General features: G+C 43.5%; 2 protein-coding genes across 2 annotated transcripts in view; one reads left to right on the top strand and one right to left on the bottom strand.

Moving 5' to 3' along the window:
* The window catches only part of IFT20 (intraflagellar transport 20), a 50,039-nt gene extending 35,605 nt beyond the window's left edge, over positions 1–14,434 (bottom strand). The window contains exon 1 of the mRNA XM_082244704.1: positions 14,302–14,434. The gene's annotated coding sequence lies outside the window, so the exon portion shown is untranslated. The remainder of the gene's footprint in view (positions 1–14,301) is intronic.
* A 339-nt stretch (positions 14,435–14,773) lies between these two features.
* Positions 14,774–16,450, top strand: part of TNFAIP1 (TNF alpha induced protein 1) — a 39,916-nt gene continuing 38,239 nt past the window's right edge. Inside the window, exon 1 of the mRNA XM_082244703.1 lies at positions 14,774–14,857. The gene's annotated coding sequence lies outside the window, so the exon portion shown is untranslated. The remainder of the gene's footprint in view (positions 14,858–16,450) is intronic.

The raw sequence follows: 16,450 nt of genomic DNA, 5'->3' as shown, positions 1-16,450 counted from the left end.
GTTAAAAGCTTGTAGTATTGCACTTTTAGTTTCAGTCATCATAGTAATTCATGTACATGAATGGATTCGATCCAGCATCTCATCTCGTATACCCAGAGTAGCTCAGAAGAGGGAAAAACATATCATAGTGCCCACTGTGAATTTAAACATTTGCACAGCTATGAAAATCACTCAGTTTGCAACAAAGGATGGTGCTCCTTTAAATACTTTAATCAACAGACAGCATAATGATAGACAGAAGTTGTCAGACATATCTGATTTCTTTTTATGACGAGATAAGTAAAACTTTAGACAAAAGGAGTGGCTGAGGCTGTAGTATACTTGGATTTTGCAAAAGCATTTGCACAGATAAAAAGGGGTGCAAGGGCTGAGACAGTGATAATAATGGGGGTTTATAACTACCCATGAATTAACTGGAGCAATGGCACTGCTAGTAAAGTTAAAGGGCAAAAATGTATAAACCTATTACAAGACAATTTTTTGGTCCAGTTCATATAGGCCTCGACTAGAAATGATGCTCTGCTGGACCTGGTAATCTCAAACCATGCAGAGCTTATTACTAATGTTCATATAAAAAGAACATCTGGATAGCAGTGACCATACCATGATTTTATTTAATGTTAGCTGTAAGCAACAAACACATACTGGAAAGTAGAGCTGCATGATTAATCGTTAAAAATAGCGATCTTGCTTCAACCCCCCTTACAATTGAAATCCGGCATTTTCACGATTCAGTGCAGAGCCGGCAAAGTTTATCACAATATTGCTCAGCGCAGAGAGATAAAATAAACATTATATTATTTGTTTCTTTTAGATCAAAGGGATGAACTTCCATCTGTAAATAAGGTCAATTTAAAGGGGTTGTAAAGTCAGAAGTTTTTTTTATCTTAAAGAGGAAGTAAAGTCCCCCCAAAAAAACGAGAAAAATAAAGCCCTGTAAAGAGAAAGGCATAATGAGCTAGTATGCATCGCATACTAGCTCATTATGTAGTACTTACCTTAAAACGAAGCACCGCCGTGCCGCCACCTCAGCGACAGGAAGGCGACATGTCCGGCCGTCCTGCTTCCGGGTTCGCGTCCTCCGGCCATCTGATTGGCCGGAGGCGCAATTACATCACTCCCGCGCCTGCGCGCGGGAGCCGCCGTTCACGGCACTGAGCTCTGAAGGAACGGCACGGGTGGCCGTTCCTTCAGAGCGCCTGCGCCAATGACGTCATCGGCAGTATGCACTCTAAATATCTCCTAAACGGTGCAAGTTTGGGAGATATTTATAGCACCTATAGGTAAGCCTTAATATAGGCTTACCTATAGGTAAAAGTTTGTGAAGTGGGTTTACAACCTCTTTAATGCAATCTATGCATTAGGATAAAAAGCCTTCTGTGTGCAGCAACCCCCCTCAGCCTTCCTAACACTTACCTGAGGTCCCTCTCTGTCCAGCGATGTCCACGAGTGTCTCAGCCATCTGAGATCCTCCCTCCTGATTGGCTGAGCCACAGAAGCGGTGCCATTGGGTGCCAATCAGAAGAGAGAGGGGACAGGTCTGAGTCTCCGTTTCTGAATGGACACAGGGATCTGTGACTCGGCTTGGGTGCCCCGAGCTGCTTGTTGTGGGGGCACTGAACAGGAGGGGGGAGGGGCCAGGATCACAGAAGAGGTGGCTCCGGGCTGCTCTGTGCAAATCCATTGCAACAGAGCAGGTAAGTATAACATAGTAGTTATTTTTATAGGAAAGAAAAAAACGAGACTTTAACAATTTAAAGACTAAGCCTTTTTCTGACATTTGTTGCTTACAAGTTCCCTAGACCCTAGAGAATAAAATTGCGGTCGTTGCAATATTTTATTTCACACTGTATTTGCGCAGCAGTCTTTAAAAGGCAATTTTGTGGGAAAAAAATACACTTCAATTAATTAAAAAAAAAAAATGAAAAACAGTAAAGTTAGCCCAATTTTTTTGTATAATGTGAAAGAGGATGTTGGGCCGAGAATCGTGAGAGAATAGTAATCTTTATTCAAAGCAAAAAAAATTTTGATTCTCATTTTATCCAGAATCGTGCAGCTCTACTGGAAAGATAAAAACACTTCACTTTAAAAGAGAACATTTTCCAATGATGAGGGCTGCTCTCCAAGACTTAGACTGAGAGGGAATATTGGCATTGATGAACACAGAACAGAAATGGGAATTCTTCAAAAAAGATGGCATGTGAACACATTGCAAAGTATATTCCCATGGGCAATAAGTTTAAAATGCTAAAAATAAAACCTATGTGGCTCACGGAAAAGCTATAAACAATAAGAGAGCTTTTAAAAAATATAAAAATGAAGAAACACTATCCTCGTTTAAATTGTACAAAGAATATAAATTAATATGTAAAAAAAAAATTAAGGCTGCAAAAATTTAAAATGAATGACAGATTGCAAAAGATAGTAGAACAAACCCCCCCCCCCCAAAAAAAAACTCCTCGAATATAATATAGTAAAAAAAAAAGGTCAGGTCTAAGCATGTAGGCCCTTTACACAATAATCTAGAGTGGGTGACTGGGAACAAAGAGAAGGCAAAATGTATTAAATACTTTCTTCAGCTCTGTGTATACAAAGGAGCATGGGGGAGCTCATGTCCATAATGGGGATGGTATTGACACAGCCCCAAATGTTCCACAATCGCTCTAAATTGATAAAATTGGTCCAGAAATATTTAGACAGAATAAATGTAAATAAAGCCCCTGGCCCAGATGGTATACACCCACGTACCCTAAAATAAATGAGCTCTGTCATTTCAAAGCCTTTGTTTTTAATTTTTAGAGACTCTTTAATGATTTGCATAGTACCATCAGACTGGCGTAAGGCAATTTGGTGCCTATATTTAAAAAGGGATCAAAGCCTTTACCGAGTAACTATAGACCTGTTAGTTTAACTTCTATAGTTGGGAAGATACTGGAGAGTTTAAAAAAAAAGACAACACAGATGAGTTCTTGCTGGGAAAAAATATTTTAAACAATAGACAGCATAGATTCACGAAAGACAGAAGTTGTCAAACAAATTGGATTTCTTGAGGAGGTAAGTAAAACCTTAGACAAAGGAGTGGCTGTGGGCATAGGTATACTTGGATTTTGCCTAATCGTTTGCAACAGTTTCCCGCCCATGGCTAATGTAGAAGGTAAAGTCTACAGGCTTGGAAAAATCAGTTTGTAAATGGATATTGTGACGGAATGTCCAGCACCAAGCTTAGGTGCCTCTGTCAAGATACAGCTCCCTCCAGTCTGGACCCAGGAACCAGGTATAATGGAAGAGCACCCAAGGACTAGAGGACACTAGCTTTAGGTGCAAACTGGAAATGGAACTTTTTATTGTAATATAATAAGAATAAGAATATAAAGCACACAAGATCAGGTGAGTCTGATCACATTACCCTAACAATGCAAACTGTAAACAGGAATATAATTAACATAACATAGCTAAGGAACAGCCAACATAAACATAAACATTAAGATAATTAACTACTCACTCAAAGTGTTACTAAACCCACAACAGTAAAATCTGTCTATAGATGCAGAATAGCATGCTTGTTATACTCAATGTGTAACTTAGGTGGTTAATCCTCTGCATTGTGTAAAAAGGCTGTGTAATTCTGTATGTACAGATCACCCCCTCCCTTGCACATTCACTCTGAGCAAGTTCAGATAAGCCACAGTAAGCATAATTCAGCTGCACATGCTCAGCTTGGTCTTCATTGCCAGAGAGGACATTTTCTGGTTTTAGCTGAGCTTTTCAGGTCACATGGTATTAACATCACACATGCGGGCGTGTCTACAAATCCTAAACGGCAGCCCAGTCCCTCCCTCCTCCTAGTGCCTAGTAACGAAAAAAGAACACAGTGGGTGGGATGTCACATCTTGATTCATGGATGATCCGCCTCCCATAAAAGCATGAGGACACAGGCTATAGAGCAAGGATCCTCAAACTACGGCCCTCCAGCTGTTGCGGAACTACACCTCCCATGAGGCATTGTAAAACTCTGACATTCACAGACATGACTAGGCATGATGGGAATTGTAGTTCCTGTACAACTGGAGGGCCATAGTTTGAAGACCCCTGCTATAAAAGATTTCAAGAGGCAGTGAAATCTCCTCCTACATGAACACTCTGGACTCGAGCAGACCCTGAAGAGTATCACGTGACTGCAGTATACAGATCACCTAACAAGGTATATAGCTGCAGTATTTTAATGTAAAAAGATTATTTATAAGCTGTGGGCAGTGCGGGGGGGAGGGGGCTGATGAACATTTTTTATATTTCTGGGTTTAGTAAAACTTTAAACAAGCCTAGGTGCCCACACCGTTCGGCACCAAGCCTACAACCCTGGATACACAAAGTACATTACACATTATCGTAAGCATAAACACATAACATCCCACAATAGTTCGATAAATTAAAGTGAATGGCCTAGGGTTGTTGGTCGTGTACCCGAAGGTTCAGTGTTGGGACCCTTACTTTTTAATATATTTATAAATAATATAGGGTCTGTACTGTTTCATTGGGCAACTATTTGACAAATGAGGTTAAATGTTGATATATGTAAAGTTATGTACTTGGGGGCCAAGAATGGATCATACATACTAAGGGGAGTAAAACTGGGGGAATCCATATTGGAGAAGAATCTGGGGATTTTGCTAGATCATAAGCTTAATAATAGCATGCAATGCCAAGCTGCGGTTTACAAAGCAAGCAAAATCCTTTCTTGTATTGAGAGGTATAGACTTCAGAGTGGGATATATAATTTTGAGATAAATTAATTCCGCGCTAGGGTGTGTGCAACGAGGCTGCAGCCTACCTCACATATCCCAGTATATGGGATGTGAAAATGGAAAGGTTTTAAGAAAGAGGGATAGGTGGCGCTGCCTATAACATGTATATAAAAACGTGTCAAGTATATAAATCAATAAAATAATAAAGGTGCTATTTCCTTAATCCTATGCATACATAAAAGCATAAGTAATATATAACATACATAATGCAATAATAATCATACACTGTATCATATGAATCTAATGATACACAAAGTGCTCTCAGTGCAAAAAAATATAGTTGCAAAAAATTCAAATAGGCAAATTATCATATAAATGTATAACACACTGTGTGTCATATGAATCCAATCAGGTAAAAAGTGCTCTCAGTGCAAAAAAAGTGTAAAAGACTGCAATACATAGAGTATAAATAAATATAGTAATCCAAAAATGAATAAGTCCATATAGGATGCTAAAGTGATAAGTGCAAAACCAGTGCAAAAAGACAGTCTCTGGTGGTGAACTGCAAAGGTGAATGACGTCTTTGTGTCACTTCCGGCCTCGTGTTTCTGGTCCGTGGAACGCATTGCGTTCCAGGATTCAGCAAACAGAGGGACGGCTTTGGACATAAGGCTTGTATCTATTGTCCCTTTGTAAGTGCATTTATTTTGTACTAAATAAAGGTATTATTTACGGAATTACACTATGAGATGCTTCTTTTCATCTATATACCCCCAGTGACTTGGTATATTGAGGTGGAGAAGGAGACATACCGTCTTTCCGGTTATCTGTTGGTGTCGGTGACCCTTGCAGGGGTTTTTATCCTCTGGTGAGTGCAGACCAGAGAGGGGGGAGCACGAGTGGATTCACCTTTGCAGTTCACCACCAGAGACGGTCTTTTTGCACTTATCACTTTAAACATCCTATATGGACTTATGAATTTTTTGTTAACTACATTTAGTTGTACAGTAAACCCCCTCTCCATCGCGGTTCAGTTTTTGCGGTCCCGATATATTGCGTTTTTTTTTGTAATGTTATTTTACTAGATAAATCATTAAAAATGAAATATTTTTGTGTTTTCCATAGCTCTTGCTATGTCTCTCAGTATCTTTTATGTGTTTAAATGAGTTTCTATTGTTTTAAAAGTGTGTTTAAAGACCTTAAAATGCTTTTACACGTACAGTGACAATAAAAAAAAAACATGCCTACAATGCATTTTAATAGGGTTTTTCCATTTCGCGGATTTTCACTTTTCGCGGCTGGGTCCGGAACGTAACCCCCGCAATGGAGGGGGGTTTACTGTACTCTATATATTGCACTTTTTTTTGCACCGAGAGCACTTTTTACCTAATTGGATTCATGTGACACAGTGTGTTATACATGTATATGATAATTTGCCTATTTTAATTTTTTGCAACTATATCATTGTGTACCATTGGATTCATAGGATACAGTGTATGATTATTATTGCATTACCTATGTTATAGATTACTTATGCTTTTATGTATGCATGGGTTTATGGAAATAGCACCTTTATTATTATTAATGTATATACTTGACACATCTTTATATACATGTTATAGGCAGCGCCACCTATCCCTCTTTCTTACATTCTTTCCAGCTATATATTTTTGCCCTTGTACAAATCATCAGTAAGACCTGATCTGAAATATGCAGTTCGATTTTGGTCACCAGTTCACAAAAGGATATCGGGGAACTGGAGAAAGTGCAGAGAAGAGCAACCAAACTGATAAGAGGCATGGAGGAGCTCAGCCATGAGAAAATATTAGAGAAACTGAATTTATTCTCTCTTGAGAAGAGGAAATTAACAGGAGAAATGATCAACATGTATAAATACATAAGTGGTCCATATAGTGAACTTGTTGGTAAGTTATTAACTTTAAAGGTCATCACAGAGGACAAGGGCGCACTTTTTTCCTCTGGAGGAAAAGAGATTTAATCTCCAAATTTAGAAAAGACTTCTTCACAGTAAGAGCTGCGAAAATGTGGAATAGACTCCCTCAAGAGGTGGTTCTGTCCAGCTCAGTAGAATTCTTTAAAAAAGGCCTGGATTCTTTCCTAAATGTACAAAATATAACTGGATATTAACATTTATAGGTAAAGTTTATACAGCAAATATTCAATCGCCTCTTAGGGAATCAGAAAGGAGATTTTTTTCCCCTGCTGGAGAAAATTGGATCATGCTTTGCTGGGGGGGGTTTTTTTGCCTTTCAACTGTGGGTATAGGATTGTGTATATAGGATAAAATCTCCCCCCTCCCCCCCTTTTATTGGTTGAACTGGATGGACTTTTTGACTTCCTTTTCTATGTAAAATACCAATTATGTAATTGGCCAAACACATGTGCTTTTCAAAGGGCTCCTTTCGCAATGACAGTGAAAACTATGTAAAACCTTCCCCACAAAGTGCATGCAATCTGCTCACCAGAGCCAAAAGTCAAATAGAAAAGCGGGGAGAACAGACAATTTGTAACTGGATTCCAAAAAATCCTATCCATATGGGATGTACCAACATCCCCAATACATAGAACAAACAATAAGAAGAGCTCTTAGAGGGTTATAGATACTTACCTCCCCACGCTCTCCTGATGAAGCGGACTTTTGGTTCATGAAACGAGTTGGAATTCTATTGTCTTCCCATCACAGCTTCATACACCTGGACTGCTTTCTTTATTCCACAGAATTCTCTTTTCAGATTATTGTAAATAAGATTGATATATTCAGATACATAAATCAGGAAGTATACAGAAGTGATCAATACTGAGAAGTGTTCTATCCGGTTTTCATATGATTATTAATAAAATTGGACAAATTCTAGTAAAATTCCCATAGAGTTCTTCTTCTTTGTTGGGCTTTAAAGGATATGTATATATTCAAAATGTTTTTTACGTGGGGAAAGGGCAGAACCCGTTAGGTTTACTGCCAACTAAGACTCATTTAGATAGATTTTCCTTTAGCTCCTGTCCTGGTGACACTTTTTTTTTTTTTTTTTACCAGGCAGAAAATGAGGGCAACTCTGCAACAGGAAAACAGACAACCACCAATAAAAGGTTGACAGAGGTTCTAGCATTCCCCTACCTAAATTTAACCACTGGACCAGAAGGATTTGTCCCCCTAATGACCAGGCCCTTTTTTATGATTCGGCATTGTGTTATTTTAACGGAAAATTGCGCAGTCGTGCAACACTGTACCCACATAAAATGTATGTATTTTTTTCCCCACAAATAGAGATTTCTTTTGGTGGTATTTGATCACCTGTGTGATTTTTATTTTTTGCACTATAAACAAAAAAGAAGGAGCGACAATTCAGAAAAAAAAAAAATATTTTTTCACATTCTGCTATACAACATCCCAGAAAAAAAAAAATGTAAAAATCAAATATTTCATCCTTTTAGACCAATTTGTATTCTGCTACATATTTTTGGTTAAAAAAAAAAAAAAAAAAAATCGCAATAAGCGTATTTTGATTGGTTTGCGCAAAAGTAATCACATCTACAAACTAGGGGAAAGATTTTGGCATTTTTATTTATTTTACTAGTAATGGCTGCGACATTGCGGTGGACAGATCGGACCCCTAACTGACATTTTTGAAACTTTTGGGGGGACCAGAGACATTACTACAGTAATCAGTGCTAAAATAATGCACTGCTACTGTAATAATGACACTGGCAGGGAAGGGGGTTAACCTAGTGGGTGATCAAAGGGTTAAGGGGAGTGTTTACTAACCGTAGGGGGGGGGGGGGGAGGCTTGTTAAAAGACCATAGAGACCTGTGATCCTGAATAGAAAGATCACAGGAGCTCTGTGGTCATTTCAGAGAAAAGAACGGTCAGCTGTGTTTACAGCAGCTTGACCGTTCTTCTCTCTCAGCGGGCAGTGATGGTGGGTGCACGGCGCCAATCGTGGCCACCGGTCCCATGTATCGGCATCCCTGCTGCCTAGTGGGGGCTGGAGCAAACTGCCGGCAGTGCGCGCTCACCCCCCAGCACGAAGCACGCGGAGGGCCAGCCTGCTGCAGTAAATGTGTGGCGGTTGGTCCAGAAGCGGTTAACAAAAGGATTTTTAGTTACTGTGTTGCTGTTGGAGAGCGTCACTCACTTCCTGTCTATGCCACCAGAGCAGGAATTGAGGAAAAAACTTTTTTTTTTTTTTTAAGGGAACCCTGGATGGCCATAAAATCTGACAGGGATTCTAATTTTTCCCCACTCCATTCAAAACATCACTTTTAATACACTTTATATCATTTGTGAACACACTACATTAGTGCTCCAAAGTCGCATGACAAATCGCAGCCCATTCTTTTCAATGGCACACGTTTAAATTGGTGCAACTTAAAGTCGCACAGCATTGAAAAGGTGCCTGCCCAACTTTGCCATGACTTAGATCCATTGAGTGTAAAATCAGAACAAAGTCGCACCGAAAGTTGCTCCAAAGTCGCACTGGAAATCAAGCGACTTTGAAGACACGCTAATATGAATGGAGCCTTAAAGCTATTGTATAACAGCAAATAGTATTATACAGTTGTGCTAAAAAGTTTGCATACCCTGAAAGAAATTACATTTTGTCATTGATATTGAAAATATGACTGATCATGTCAAAAATCTCTGTTTTATTTAAGCATAATGCTCATATGAAGCCATTTAAATCATAAATCATAACGATAACAGACATTGCCCAAAATGGCCCTGATCATAAGTTTACATACCCTGGGATGTTTGCCCTCGGTACAGTAACGCAAGGTAACACACACAGGTTAAAATGGCAATTTTTCCATGGGGCCACATATTTGGGTACCCCCCTTTGTGCTGGGATTGTGCCACACAGCACGGTCCTAGCACAGGGACCGGGGTCTCACCAAGAGCTGCGTTCCCCGTACTAACAATCAGGACCTTGAACTTCTGATTCTGGGTCACCTGATCGCTGTGGTAGCCTCTGATAGGCTATCGTAGTGATCAGTCACTGTGAAGCCTGCCCCTGTGTTTCTCTCTCTGTGAATGGAGAAGAATCATTACAATGTATCTCTCTTTTGTTGCAGAGAGGGGACAAAAAAGTGTGTGTTAAAAATAAAATAAAGAAAAAATACCTAGATCAAGGTTTGATCTACGTTAGTGCCAGGGTTAGTGTTTGGGTCAAGTAAGGGTCAAGGTCAATATATTTTGGGCAGTTTTTTTTTTTTTTTTTTCAAATGACATTCAGTGTAAGTTAGACTGTCAGTATGTTATAGGCCCCTTTCACACACAGAGTCCGTTCAGATCAGCCTGTCAGTTTTTTTGGCGGATCTGAACGGACGCCCCATGCATCTCTATGGGGCATCGGATGTCAGCGGAGACATGTCCACTGACATCCGATCTGTCAAAACCGGACGGATGGAAACCCTATTTTCCATCCGTCTGGCGGATCGGATGAGAACGGACAGACGGTCCGTTCCCATTCGATTCCCCCATAGAGATGCATGTGGACCTGACAGCTGTGTCTCCGCACACAGCACGGAGACACAGCTGTCATCCTCCTGCTCAGCGGGGGAAAACTGAGTCTGCCTGATGGACTCCGTGTGTGAAAGGGCCCTTAAAGCGGTTGTAAACCCTAAAAAATAAAAAAAAAAAAAGTAAAAAAACCTGCAAGACAAAGGCATAATGAGCTAGTATGCATCGCATACTAGCCCATTATGTGTAACTTACCTTAGAACGAAGCCCCGACACGGACCCCCGGACATCGCTGCAGGCGCTGCCATGATCCCTCGCCGTCTCTTCCGGGTTCGGCGGCTCCGGCGCGGTGATTGGCCGGAAGAGACGGCTCCGGCGCGATGATTGGCCGGAGCCGCGATGACGTCATGAGTGATTTTCCGGCAAGCTCCCGGCAAATAAATTGAAGGTCTCCCCGGACCTTCAGAGCGCATGCGCCGCTCGCGCGAGCGGCTGCATGTACTGTAAATATCTCCTAAACCGTGCCGGTTTAGGAGATATTATTTGTACCTACAGGTAAGCCTTATTATAGGCTTACCTGTAGGTAAAAGTGTCAAAAAGCGGGATACTACCGCTTTAAGTAAAGGGAAAAAAAATGCAAACTTTGCACTATTGTTTCTGGGCTGTACTACAGGTACAAACAAATAGTATACACATATGTGGTATCTCTGCAATCGTCAGGAGCAGGAGAATTTATTTTGGGTTGTTACACTTAAATGTAAAAAAAAAAAAAAGAAGATTTTACATGCATGTGTACATTCAATAAGCAGCTGCAGTTTTGACTTCAGCTGGAAGCCTCTTATAACTGACAACACCAGGGCTAGGGGCTGCACACAAATGACCACAGTAAATATAGACCTGGCTGCCGATTAGGGGGGTATCACTGGCCTTCCTGTATAGGCCCCGGGCCCCATAAGTTCAACAGGGGGGACCGGAGCATCGTGGGGGGGGGGGTGCAATTACTGGAACCAATCTCCCTGTGGCCCTTCAAAAAGCAGAGCTTGCTTCTCCCCCTCCCAACAGGTTTCAACTGCTGCAGGGGGAACCACATGGGGATAGTTTTCAGTAGTTGCCCCCCTTTCCCCACGATTAGACCCCCCTTCCATTCTGCAGCTCTGATCCCCCTGTTTGTTTTCCCCCTGCATCACTTCTGGCTTCATCTCCACTCTCTCCAGCTGCTGCAGAGAACAGGGGGATCGATGTCAGGATGGAGAGAACAGGGCAAGTAAACATATCATGTACCAATCGCTCCTGTGTACATTCATAAACAAAGCATAGTAAATTGTAGTGCTGCACCGAAATGAAAGTTCCAGTACAAAACCAAAAAATTCAGGATAAATCGAAGTTGATGGTTTTTAAAGTAACTATATATATATATATATATATATATTTAGAAATGATTGCAATATATTTGACTTTTTAATAATATCATAATTTTAAATTAATATGAATTTATTGTCAGTCTTTATTGGCACTTTTTTGAGCGGTGTTAAAAATCCTGCTCGCTGCATATTTGGTCAGCACCTCTCCATTAAAATGCATCGAAAACACAGCAAGAACGCATCAAAAATGCAACTATGTTTTGTTTTTGAGTCACATGACCTATGAAAAACACACCACAAGCATGGTAAAATCGTGGCAAAATAGTGGACGTTTTGGGCAGCCATTATCGGCATCTTTTCCGTTTTGGGGACAGCACTGAAAAGCCTATTTTCAGCCAATAGATTTCGATGCATCACTAGTAAATTGTGATTACTACTATACTTCAGTTGTTGAATGGACAGGAAGCCTCTGTATAGAGCACCTCCTGTGCATTAATTCTGCAGTGTAGCTAAGGCTGCAGAGAAAGAGATTGGGGGATCTGTGTCAATCTTCTTCTCTGTCTCAAAAGTTAAACATTAGGGGTCTGTTTAGATCCATAATATTCACCACAAGTAAGAAAAAAAAAAAAACAGAAGAAAAATAAAAAATTGTTAAAAATAATTTTAAGAAAATATAATTAAGGGTTTATTCTTACAGGTTCTCTGACAATGTAACTGAGTGGTTAGTTCATGCAGAAGAAGCCATCTGATAGGCTTGGTTCCAACCTACGGGTGTGACCAAGCACAGGTGTGTTTGCAGGCGTCTGAGTGTAAGACTAATCATTCATTTCAATGGGCTGCCCTACACACAAGAAACAGATAAGAAGTTCCTGACTCTTTTCCGAACACACACCGAACTGAGCGTTGCTGCGGCACCATGTGTTTTGGTGCATGCTTAAACATGAGCATATGCAGACGCATTGAGGTACCATTACTAATTAATGGCAACACATTTCTGTGCATGTCGGGAAAGCATGCGATTTTGTGCGCATTCCCAACATAGATGGCAACAGAGGCTTACTCTATGGCAACGCAGCTAATAAACGAACGTCCTATTTTGGCAAGTGCTATCAGCGGCTCTCTGATTTCTAACAGCATCCCTGAATACAGGTAGACTATGGGGTGGATTTACTAAAGGAAAATCCACTGTGTACTTGGGAGTGCAGTAGCTTCAAATCTGAGGGGAAGCTCTGCAGATTTCTAACATCCAATCATGTGCAAGCAAAAATACAGTTTTTTATTTTCATTGCATGTCCCCCTCAGATCTACAGCGACTGCACTTCCAAGTGCCCTTGTAGTGCACAGTGGCCTTTAGTAAATATACCCCTATGCGTTTCCATGGTAACCTGTAGCTCTCAGCATTGGTTCCAGGAACGCAACTGACCACCCCAGCATGGATCTGCCTCAGTGCTTAGTGTGGCCAGTCTGAATGGGAACGGTCAGGATGGCCAGGTATTTCCCACCAACACAATCAATGATAACAGATGTAAGAGGAACTACTTGTATACACACGTATACGGATTCCTCAATTCTGGGGTAACATGCACTTTCACTACTTGCCGACCACCCTATAGAAGCTTTACTGCTACTGGGTGACTGCTGTGTGCATGATCAGGTCTTATTACATGATTCTGTACTTCCAGGTAGGGGAGAATGCATGCCGCCTAATTCCTGATGTGATTATACCCAGCGGGAGCCAATCAGTGGGTACAACAGACTTGATGTCCACCGGCAGCCGCAGAGAGGTGGAACTGTGGTCTGTCTCTGTAAACAAGGCAGATCGCTGCTCTGACAGGAGGGAAGGCATGGATCCTGTGTATCTGCAAAGCAGGGACATGGATTCATGTCTTCCCCTAGTAAAAGCACCTCCCACACTGTAGTAAAACACCAGTTAGTCACACAGTTAACCCTTTGATTGCCCTCGGATATTAACCCCTTCCCAGCCAGTGTCATTAGTACAGTGACATTGCATATTTTTAGCACTGATTATTAGTATTATTAGTATTAGTGTCACTGGTCCCCAAAAAAAAAGTGTCCGATTTGTCCACCGCAATATCGCAGTCCCACTATAAGTTGCTGATTGCCACCATTACTAATAAAAAAAAATAAAATAAATTCCATAAATATATCCCAACATTTATAGACGTTATAACTTTTGGGAAACCCCAATTAATATATGCTTACCGGGATTTTATTTACTAAAGCTATGTGGCAGAATACATATTGGCCTAAATTGATGAAGAAATTACATTTTTATATTGGATATGTTTTATAGCAGAAATTATAAAATGTTTTTTTTTTTTTCAAAATTTTTTATTTTTTTGTTGATAGTGCAAAAATTAAAAAACAGAAGTGATCAAATACCACCAAAAGAAAGCTCTATTTGTGTGTGGGGGGGACATTTTATTTGGGTACAGCGTCGCAAGACCGCGCAATTGCCAGTTAAAGTAACGCAGTGCCGTATCGCATGTAGGGGGGTAAATCTTCCGATGCTGAAGTGGTCAGTTATTCTTCAGGATTTAAAAACTCTTGCTGTAAACCCTCCAGTCCCCTGACAAGGTTCCATTGAAGGAGAAGCCCCATACTAGCTGGTGACACGTCAGCCTCTCCCCACCATAGCACTCTGTGTCCCCTCTACCACAGACAGGCCTCGACACCCCCGCACTGCCCTCACCTTACCTGTAGCCGCAGCCTCCGACCTCCTCTCCCACTTCTCCAACCCCGGCTGCCACGGAGACAGCCGGCTAGTGTTTACTTACATCACTTCCCGTAATGCCACCAGGCTACCATAGAGACAATGCGGAAGACGAGCTACTCGGCAGCCATTTTTAAGAAGGGAACACTGCCCATACGTTTATTTTTTCTTGACTGGAACAATACTGTAGTAATTTCTAGGAACAGTAAATTGTGCGATACACCGGGATTTGCAAAAGTAAGGCGGAGAGGTGAAGGAGAGATAGCTATGCTGTGCCCACCCACTTATGGCGGTAGCAAGGGCTTCTGGGAGTCGTGGTTCCTTGGGAACGACCCATGCAGAGGATGACGGAGGATGCTGAGAGGTTCGGACTACAAGTCCCATGGAGCATTGCGGTGTAAGCGGCAGTCCAAAGCATGCGCAGGTTAGTTACTGAGGAAACGGGTGAGGAAGTGATGTCAGTGCGCCTGGGAAACATGGGCGAGACTGAGGGGAGCTGAGTAGGATTCCTGGTGTTGGCTGCTGAGGAACTGGAGACAGGTGAGATGGCTGGAAGGGATGGGGGGTAGACAAGGGGGAGATGTTGGTTTGCTGTGTTCCTGTTTATTTCAGAGCGGATGGAGGTAACCCTGGCAGTGTGCAGTACATTCCATGGCCTTACACTGATAGAGAGCACAGTGTACAGATCAGATCAGTGTACCTTCTTCTCATCATATGGGTTCACTTCAGGCCAGCACTGGAGCTCTGGTGTCAGTTCCAACTATGAGGGCTGCATGGAGTTTGTTCTCTTTGTATTGGTAGCATTTACTTTGGATGTCCTGATATTCTCACAGATCAGATACGGGCTAGAAAAGTGATGGTCAGTCTTCTAATATGGAGGGCTTTAGGTGCGGCCCTCAACATCCCCAAATTTAGTAATTATTCATAATCAGAGACCGCAGACACACAACAGGATATAATCAGAGCCTTTGGACATAATACAAGAGACGGTCAGAGGTTGGTGACAGGGGAACGTGGTGCAGGAGGCAGTCGGTGACAGGGGAACATGGCGCAGGAGGCGGTCAGCAATAGGAGAACGTGGTGCAGGAGGCGGCCAGGCGACAGGGGAACATGGTGCAGGAGGCGGCCGGGCGTCAGGGGAACGCGGTGCAGGACAGGGGAACGTGATGCAGGAAGCGGCCGGGCGACAGGGCAATGTTGTGCAGGAGGCGGCCCGGGCGACAGGGCAATGTTGTGCAGGAGGCGGCCGGGCGTCAGGGGAACGTGGTGCAGGACAGGGGAACGTGATGCAGGAGGCGGCCGGGCGACAGGGCAATGTTGTGCAGGAGGCGGCCGGGCGACAGGGCAATGTTGTGCAGGAGGCGGCCGGGCGACAGGGCAATGTTGTGCAGGAGGTGACAGGGCAACGTTGTGCAGGAGGCGGCTGGGCGACAGGGGAACATGGTGCAGGAGGTGGCCCGGCGACAGGGCAAGGTGGTGCAGGAGGCGGCCGGGCGACAGGGGAACATGGTGCAGGAGGCGGCCGGGCGACAGGGCAAGGTGGTGCAGGAGGCGGCCGGGCGACAGGGCAAGGTGGTGCAGGAGGCGGCCGGGCGACAGGGCAAGGTGGTGCAGGAGGCGGCCGGGCGACAGGGCAAGGTGGTGCAGGAGGCGGCCGGGCGACAGGGCAAGGTGGTGCAGGAGGCGGCCGGGCGACAGGGCAAGGTGGTGCAGGAGGCGGCCGGGCGACAGGGCAAGGTGGTGCAGGAGGCGGCCGGGGGACAGGGCAAGGTGGTGCAGGAGGCGGCCGGGGGACAGAGCAAGGTGGTGCAGGAGGCGGCCGGGGGACAGGGCAACGTGGTGCAGGAGGTGGCCGGGGGACAGGGCAACGTGGTGCAGGAGGCGGCCGGGCGACAGGGGAACATGGCGCAGGACAGGGGAATGTGGTGCAGGAGGCGGCCGGGCAACAGGGGAATGTGGTGCAGGAGGCGGCCGGGCAACGGGAACGTGGTGCGGCCGGGGGACAGGGCAAGGTGGTGCAGGAGGCGGCCGGGGGACAGGGCAAGGTGGTGCAGGAGGCGGCCGGGGGACAGGGCAAGGTGGTGCAGGAGGCGGCCGGGGGACAGGGCAAGGTGGTGCAGGAGGCGGCCGGGG

Source organism: Pelophylax lessonae, assembly GCF_965119305.1.
Source record: "Pelophylax lessonae genome assembly, chromosome: 2".
NCBI classification, from domain to species: Eukaryota; Metazoa; Chordata; class Amphibia; order Anura; family Ranidae; genus Pelophylax; species Pelophylax lessonae.
Note: the sequence above shows the minus strand (reverse complement) of the source record. Positions and strands in the feature narration are given on the sequence as shown.